This window comes from Ailuropoda melanoleuca, chromosome 12 (assembly GCF_002007445.2).
Source record: "Ailuropoda melanoleuca isolate Jingjing chromosome 12, ASM200744v2, whole genome shotgun sequence".
NCBI classification, from domain to species: Eukaryota; Metazoa; Chordata; class Mammalia; order Carnivora; family Ursidae; genus Ailuropoda; species Ailuropoda melanoleuca.
In genome coordinates this window covers 25690999-25699225 of record NC_048229.1, presented here as the reverse complement: position 1 = coordinate 25699225, position 8227 = coordinate 25690999, and the positions used below count along the sequence as shown (strand labels likewise).

Below are 8227 nucleotides of genomic sequence, written 5' to 3'. Positions count from 1 at the left end.
GGGGCCTAGTGAGGAGCTAGGGGAGGAGGAGGTGAGAGGGGTGGGGGAGGAGGGGGGGAAGGGGGTAAGAGGAAGATGAAGGAATGAAGAAGGGAAGGAAGGGGAACAGTCTCAACAATACTGAAAAGAACAAGGAGGTGGTGGGTTAGAACTGGGGGGGAGCAGGATCTCTGACCCCAGGTGCGCCTGGGTTCAGATCCCGGCCATGTGTCGTTGGACCTCTGAGCCTTGGTTTTCTCGCCTGTAAGGAGGTTGGGAGTAAGGAAACCTACCTGTAGGGTTGCTGTGTGGGTTACACGAGTTGATTCCCTCGGCGTTCTCAGAGAGGAGCTCTACAGAGGACCGCTAACGCCGTCCCCCAGACCTTTATGCGCGGGTGGAAATGTGCTCTCTCCGCGCCGTCTGAGCTGGTGGCCACTGGCTACAGTGGGCTGTTGAGCACTTGAAGTGTGGCCAGTGCGGCCACCGAACTGAATTTGTAGCTGTGTCGTATTTTAATTAATATAAAGTTTCATAGTTCTATGTGGCTACTGGCTGCCGCAGTCAACGGTGCAGCTCTAACATCTTAGCAATTTTTATTGTATATACTCAGCTTCTGTTGCGTTTTCTCAGTTTGATGGATCCTCTTTAAAACCCCACAGCAGCAGCACTAACAACAAGACCGCACTTGTTGGTATTTACTAAGTGGCGGGGACTGTTGTAAGCACTTGGCACGGATTCATCCGTGGGATCCTCACCACGTAACTCCGGGGTGTGCCTCTTGCCGCATATCTGGGTGACCTTACTACTACCATCACTTATTGAGTGCGTGCTGTGTGTCAGGCCCCCTGAGAGACTCTGGACGCCCACATATGCCCTTTAACTGCAGGAGGCGGCGGCTTAGGTGTAATGAATTTGCCGAAGGCCACAGGACAGGGTCAGCAAGATCCGGGGTAGCGTGTCGTTGTGTTTTTGTCTCTACTTGGATCTAAACTCCAAAATTCTGGAACTCACAGAGAACGGATGGGCAGAGCAGAATTCACCCGCCCTGGACGTTCTGCCTCCCGCCCAGGGGCACTACCTCTTCCCAGGAACTGAGTTATTGTTGCTGTTTTTGTTGTTGTTTTCTTTTGGTTTTCATTGTTCCTTTCTCTTCTCTGCCCCCTGCCTGCCTTTCCATTTTCCTTTTAATTGTTTTCTCGTTTTGGGTATTAAAAATGGCACGCATTTTTTTGCCGCACCTGCTATCAAGAGTTAGACGCTGTTCTCCCAGTCCTTGAATCTGTGCTGTCTGCGTGGCTTGCTTTGACCGATAAAACGTGGCAGAAATGATGCCATAGGATTTTGCAAGTTCGATCTTCTGATTCTGTGTGTGTTTTTTCCCCCACACCACCAAGGAACTCTCTGACACTAGCTGGGTGTTGGAGACCCTATCTACCCAGAGGAGGTATCAGTCTGAAATAGCTAACTAGTACACCTTCCCAAAGTAATTTCCTGTTGGCACTCCCACCACCAATGTATACAAATGCCTGTCTTAATTACTGCCCCGCCCATCATGGGCAGTGCCCCCGGGCTCCTGAATTTTGGAATCTTAACTACATGGAAGAGGGTCAAAGTGTATGTGTGTGTTTGGGGGGATGGAGACTGATTATTGTCCCCCAATATCTTGTCTCCACTTCTTCCACAGTGCTAGAACCCCTGTTTTAGCTGCATTTCCCAGGCTCCCTTGCAGCTAGGTGTGACCTTGTGACTAGGTTCTGCCCATCCGTGGAGGTGTCTCTGGCGGCCCCAGGTGAGAGCTTTGAGGCAGTGCACTGCTGCATTCAAATTCTGGGCTTGCCACTCCCTTGTTAGGGAATCTTGGAAAAGTGACTGCTTTTCTCTACAGCTTAGTTTTTTCATCTGTACAGTGGGGAGAAGGGATAGTATCTACCTTATATTGCTGTTGTGAAGGACAAATGGAGTTGTATGGTGAAGCATTTAGAGCAGTTCTTGGTACCTAGTCTGTCTTCCATGTGGTCATTATCATTATAATAATTTTATTATCACCCCCTAAAGTTGAGGTTTAAGTGCCACCCTGCTCCATGTCTGTTATCAGAACAAGTCTCCCTAGTGTTTGTTGGTCTCCCACGACCAGGGAGAAATATTGGGAGGGGATTCTATCCGTCCATCTACCCCCATTCACCCCCACCAGCACCGCCACTCAGGGGTGGGGGTCAATGGATTTTCCATTTCCTTCACTCACTCATCCTGTAAATATTTCCCAAAGCATGAACACTCATAGGAGGAATCTTTTGCCCAAGTTTCTTAAAGAACTGCCTATGGGGATGGGGATGTTTACTTAAAGGGGATCACCTGCCTCACAGAGGGGGTGAGAGGTGGGAAAGAAGTGGAGGAGAAGAAGAAGGAGGTGTGAAGCTGCCATTTTTTCACTGCTGAATTTAATGTCGCACAGGGAGGTTGGTGTGAGCAGAGGTGTGTGGGAAGGGGAAGGAGATACTGGGGTCAAGAAGGAGCCTGAGTTGCTTTTTTCTTCTTTCCCCTTTAGCAGTGGGAGAGAGGCCATCTAAGGAATAAGACAGTGGATGCCTAATATAGAAAAATACTTTGATTTCCTGCATCTGCTGATAGGCAGGAACCTCAGGGACAAGAGGCTTCGGGGTGAGCTGGGAGTCATTCCTTCCAGAAGTATCTGAGCACCTCCTCCATGCCAGACCCTGTTCTAGGAGCTGGGGGTCCAGCAGTGAGCAAACCAAGGCCCCTTGTCTTATGGGGCTGCAAGTGCTAATTTCTGAGCGTGATCAGAGGTAATAAGGGGGGGAGTGAGGGGAGGCTGCTTCAGCTTTGGAATCAGGGAGGACCTCTCTGAGATGATGACATTTGAGCAGAGCCCTGATGAGCAAATATGCAGAGTAGTAGCAGGATTTCTGTACAGGTTTTCAATCTATTGAGATGCTTCTGTGAAAGTTGGTACGCAGTTGATGGGAAGCGCCTGACCCTTCTGCCTTGTCCCTTCTGCACATCGCCAAAAGGGTGCTAGCTGCCCGTGATTAAAATACTTAGACTGGCTCCCACTGCTGAGCAGGTTGCTGATGTATTGAAATTCTTCAGCGGGGGGGACAGAACAGAACCTACCCTACCTTACCTGCTGCTGGGACCCTCATGTTCCTTTCAGAAAAGCAACGGTGAGATTATACAAGCCTACAGGGTAGTATAGAAAATAAGACGGCGTGCCTCCTGTGTATTTACCACACAGATTTCTTTGTTAGCATGTAGGGACACGACTTTTATTTTAAAAAGTAGTTTTTAAAAAAGATTTATTTATTTTAAGAGAGAGAGAGAGAGAACGAGCAGGGCAGAGGGGAGAGAGAGGGAGAAAGAGTCCTAAGCAGACTCTGGGCTGAGTGCAGAGCCCGACTTAAAAAGTAGTTTTAAGCCACCATACATCTCATGTCAACATTGTGTCCAGTTTTTTTTTTCATTTTATCCTAATCCTTTAACATTTACCTACTTTTGTACTTTATTTCTCATTATTCGCTTAAGAGCTTATTTGATACAAAACTCAAAGGGGACAAAAGAATATATGACAAAAAGGCAAGGTTCTCTCTCTCTTCCAACACTGGGTTCTCTTCTGGAAACCCTTATTTGACAGCCTTCAAGAGATGTTGTCCATGCACATACACAGCCCCCCCATCTCATTGGATCCTAACAGGGCCATCAGATTCCCTAACGGAATCAAATGGTAGGACTGTCTTTCCCTTAGCTGGTGGTCTACACCTGAGGCAGGGTTTCCACGGCAATCAAGCCTCTCTCACAGAGGGAAAGAAAAGATAGGTTGGTTGCCCAAGAATGGATCCGGGATCCTCTCTGGAGGAAGAGGACCTCTGTGGAGACCCAGAACAAAGACCGAACAAAGTAGACACAGCCAGCCGTGCCCCAGCCCCCTCCCCTCATCCCCAGGAGAGACTGGGGAGGGGAGGCGCCTCTGCTGGTGTTGAAGAACCTCCAGAAATAGGCTGCCCCACGGAGCAGGACAGGGAAGGCTCTAGAGCCAGTCTCTCAGGTCTGAATCACAAGCCTGCGATTTACTGGCTGTGTAAAAACCCAGCCAGGTCACTTGGTTTAATAGCTACTGGAAGGTGTTGGGAATCAGGGGTGAGCAAGAGCGTTCACGTCCCATCTCTTGGACGGGGGAACTCACCTTCTCCAAGTCCCTTTTTAGGTAGTATTATTTTATTTTATTTCTGGACAGTTAATAAGTAAACATATTTTCTTTGTCAAAGGTCAAAACATATTGATAAAGCAAGATTTCCTGCTGATCTCACTTCGTCAGCCCCAGCCCTCTGCTCTAGAGGTAACTGGTGGATTTGGGGTGCACTGGGAGGGTGCTTTCCTTCTCATGTACATATGTGTCTGTGCCCATAGAAAGAGAGCAATTTTTGTGCACGTATCTGGGAATGCATCGATTCCGAGCTTCACTTTCCTTATTATTAGAACAAGCCTGGCTAATATTACCCATCCCATAATAACAATACGAGGAATATATAGGTCTTTACCATGATATATATGCGATTATTACTAATAAGTTGTAATAATTAAATCTATGTATCATATTTCTTTGATGCTAGGGTGCACTTTTTTTTTTACATTCTTATATCTCTGACTTTGAAATATGCCTTCATATTGTCAATATCTTTGGATTTTAGGATTTTAACTTTTTATGTTGTAAGCAATACATGTGGAAGCAAAACTGTCACATTCACAGTATACATACCTTAGTCAGGAAGAAAAATTTTAGTTTGCACCCTGAGATTAACCAAATATAACAGGGCCTCCCTTCTAGTGGTGATCCCCAAATAATGAAACACTCCTTGTAAACCTGTAATCCATGGTAAAAACCTTAATCCCTGAATTTTGCCATGCTGAGACTTGAAGATTGGTCTTCTGGCTGTGATCCTTATTTAAGAAAGCTGCTGGTTTTTCATCATCAATGAACAAATGTAACCCGATAAACTTGATAATCTTCTGAGCCTTTTCTCTTAAACACCAGTCGTGTTTTAAATCTGCCAAGCCTTTACATACACATCTATGCATCCGTAGAAAATATCCAACGTTGCTTTATATGTTGTTGGGTTTTCGTAGGAGTGATGTCAGACTGCATCTGTGGCTTTGCAGCTTGCTTTTTTCCATGCAATGATGTGTCTTCACGCTCTTTCCACATCAGTCCCCAAAGATCTATTTTGTTTTGTAAAATGAGGGTAAGAACCTTACCTAACTGTCAACGTGAAAGAAGGCACGTATTTCTCTAAGCAGACTTGGCAGCTCTGCCATTTTTCTGTTTCACCCCAGACCCTCTGCCCCCAAGTGACTAAATGCTTCAAGGTTTTAGGCAAGTAGGTGAATTTTCTCACTTCAGTCATTCGTCTTTTCCCCTGCAGAATAAACTGAAGAATTCTCAGTAGTAGCGAAATAAGAAGGTCTTTGACGACAGATTGCCCTGGGTCAAATCCTGGCTGTTTACAAGTTGAATGTGGGCTTTTTCCAAGAGATCTGAAGCTCCCAAAAGACCACTTCTGGAAATAACCTTAATGTCTGCTAGTTGGGGGGAAAAACCACCATAACTAAATGCAGCCACATAGTGGGATTAATTCCCTATAGTTTAAAATTTTTTAAAAAATTTTTATTTATTTATTTGCCAGATAGATAGATAGAGAGAGAGAGAGCGAGCATGAGCAGGGGGAGTAGCAGAGGGAGAAGTAGGCTCCCCATTGAGCCCAGAACCTGCTGTGGGGCTCAATCCCAGGACCTGAGCCAAAGGCAGACGCTTAACTGACTGAGCCACCCAGGCATCCCTCCCTGTAGTTGTTTAAAAGGATAAGTAGATTCTTTTCTTTGTGGGATGATCTTTGCCGACAGGATTCCTTGCTCGATGCCACAGCCCTGTCTTCTGGGCTGCACTCAAGGAACCAGAGTGGGGAACAACAGATCAACTGCCCATGGAATGGTCTCATGGCAGAGTTTTGCTCAGTAAGGACTCCTTGATCTTAGATGACTCAGCTGTGCAGACCATGGGCTGCATCCAGCCCACCGATGTGTTGGTTCAGTCCCCTCATCTTCTTTTTAATTTAATGAGTTGCCGTGATTAAGATATTGGCATATTTTATGTTTACAAACATCACTTTCCATTCACTCAACCCTATAAAAATAATTCATAAAACTTCCAGAATGTGTCAAACAATGTTCTAAGTGCTAGAGGCTCAGGGATGAATTAGAAACGCACAGTCCCTACCATCATGGAGTCTACATTCTAGAAAGCGGGGCAGACAATAAGCAAGAAATATATATATATATAATGTAATGAGCTCTAGCTTCTTTAGATAATTTGCAGTATCAAAACCCACCAGACCAACAACTCCATGTGAAGACAGAAAAGTAGGTAAGAGTCAGACCTCAGTGACTCTAGCTAATCAAAGAGTTCATAGCAAAGGCTCGAACCTTTCTGCCTCTTTTTTTTTTTTAAGATTTTATTTATTTATTTGACAGAGATAGAGACAGCCAGCGAGAGAGGGAACACAAAGCAGGAGGAGTGGGAGAGGAAGAAGCAGGCTCATAGCAGAGGAGCCTGATGTGGGGCTCGATCCCATAACGCCGGGATCACGCCCTGAGCCGAAGGCAGACGCTTAACCGCTGTGCCACCCAGGCGCCCTGACCTTTCTGCCTCTTGAAAAGGTGTGGCAATCATACTCTTAGGGGATGGGGATATGCCTGAGGCATCCTGGATGCCCCCTGCAATGGCCAGCACATAGTGGGTGCTTTATGCATGTCTGTCTCTTGAGTGATAGCAGCAGCTGTGGCTTCCCTTGTGACCAGATCTTTGGTAAAAACAAACATATTCATTCATTCATTCATCCCACAGTAGTTGGATTTTATGCCAGGGGCTCGTTCTTGAAGACCTTGGACAATTCAAAACTCACATAATTCAAGACTAATCCTAACAAAAGTGGTTGGCATGTCTGTTCACTAGCAAAAGTGATAGCGTAATAACAAGGATAGTTTACAATGTGCACAACTGGTCATATTCAAAAGTACGGATTTTTTTTTAGGAACTTAAAATTTTTAAGGCTTCTTCTCATTTCAAAAAATGCCCCCAATGCTCATGATTTCAAATGTTTATAATTCAGGTTAGCATAAAATATAGCCAAGCTGTATTTATATAAATCTACAATAACATCCTTCTTGTGACCGCACCTCATAACATAAAAACTAGGGTCTTGCCAATAACTCACATATACTTATATAGCACTCCCATTTCCCCCCAGCCCAAGGTAACTGTCATCCTGAATCCGGGGTATTTTCCCCTTGATTTCCTTTTTGTACATTTTCCCCTGAGTGATGCTCTGGAAACTCTGTGTTAATAATTCCAGTCAGGTTATAGTTGGGCCCTGCTGCCCTAAGAGCCAAATTTGCCTCTTAAAATGACTCTGCAGTTTTCTCCCTCATCTGTTTTTATCCCGTGCTCCCCACAGTCCAGAGACCTTTGTTTCCAGGCAACAGCAGGGCTTTCCCCAGGCAGACGGGTTCTTTGAAAAAGAAAGAGAAGGAGAGAGGGTGAGGTTGGCAAGAGGGGGAAATGGGGGGGGGGAGAGAAGGAGGGAGGGAAAGGGATGGAGAGGGAGAGAGAGAGGCAGAGAGAGGGAGGGAGGGAGAGAGACACACAGAAAGAGACAGAGATAGAGGCAGATGGAGGGAGAGAGAGGCAGAGCGAGAGATAGAGAGAGACAGAGGGAGAGGTAGGGAGAGAGAGGGAGGGACAGAGACAGAGACACACACACACGCAGAGACAGAGATAGAGGCTGAGAGAAGAAGGGGGAGAGACAGAGACAGAGATAGAGGCAGACAGAGAGACATAGACAGAGAGACAGTGTGAGGGAGAGGGAGAGAAAGAGGGAGGGAGAGGGAGAGAGACAGAGGCAGAGAGAGAGAGAGAGAGAGAAAGGAGAGAGAGAGGGAGAGAGCGAGCGAGAGCCCTCTCCAGCTAGTACGCCTAGAGATTCAGCACCACGGACAGCTCAGCGTGACCGGTTCAGCACCGCGGACAGTGTCCAGGAGCCCCCTTCTGCCGCTGGCTCTGCTAGATACATGCGCTTTTCTTCTTTCTGTTTTCCTTCCTTCCTTCCTTCCTTCCTTCCTTCCTTCCTTCCTTCCTTCCTTCCTTCCTTCCTTCCTTCCTTCCTTCCTTCCTTCCTTC

The 8227-nt window shown here is 46.3% G+C and overlaps 1 protein-coding gene across 2 annotated transcripts in view; it reads left to right on the top strand.

Moving 5' to 3' along the window:
- Positions 1-8227, top strand: part of SMIM17 (small integral membrane protein 17) — a 33533-nt gene that overhangs the window by 7958 nt on the left and 17348 nt on the right. The gene's annotated exons all lie outside the window — the stretch shown is intronic.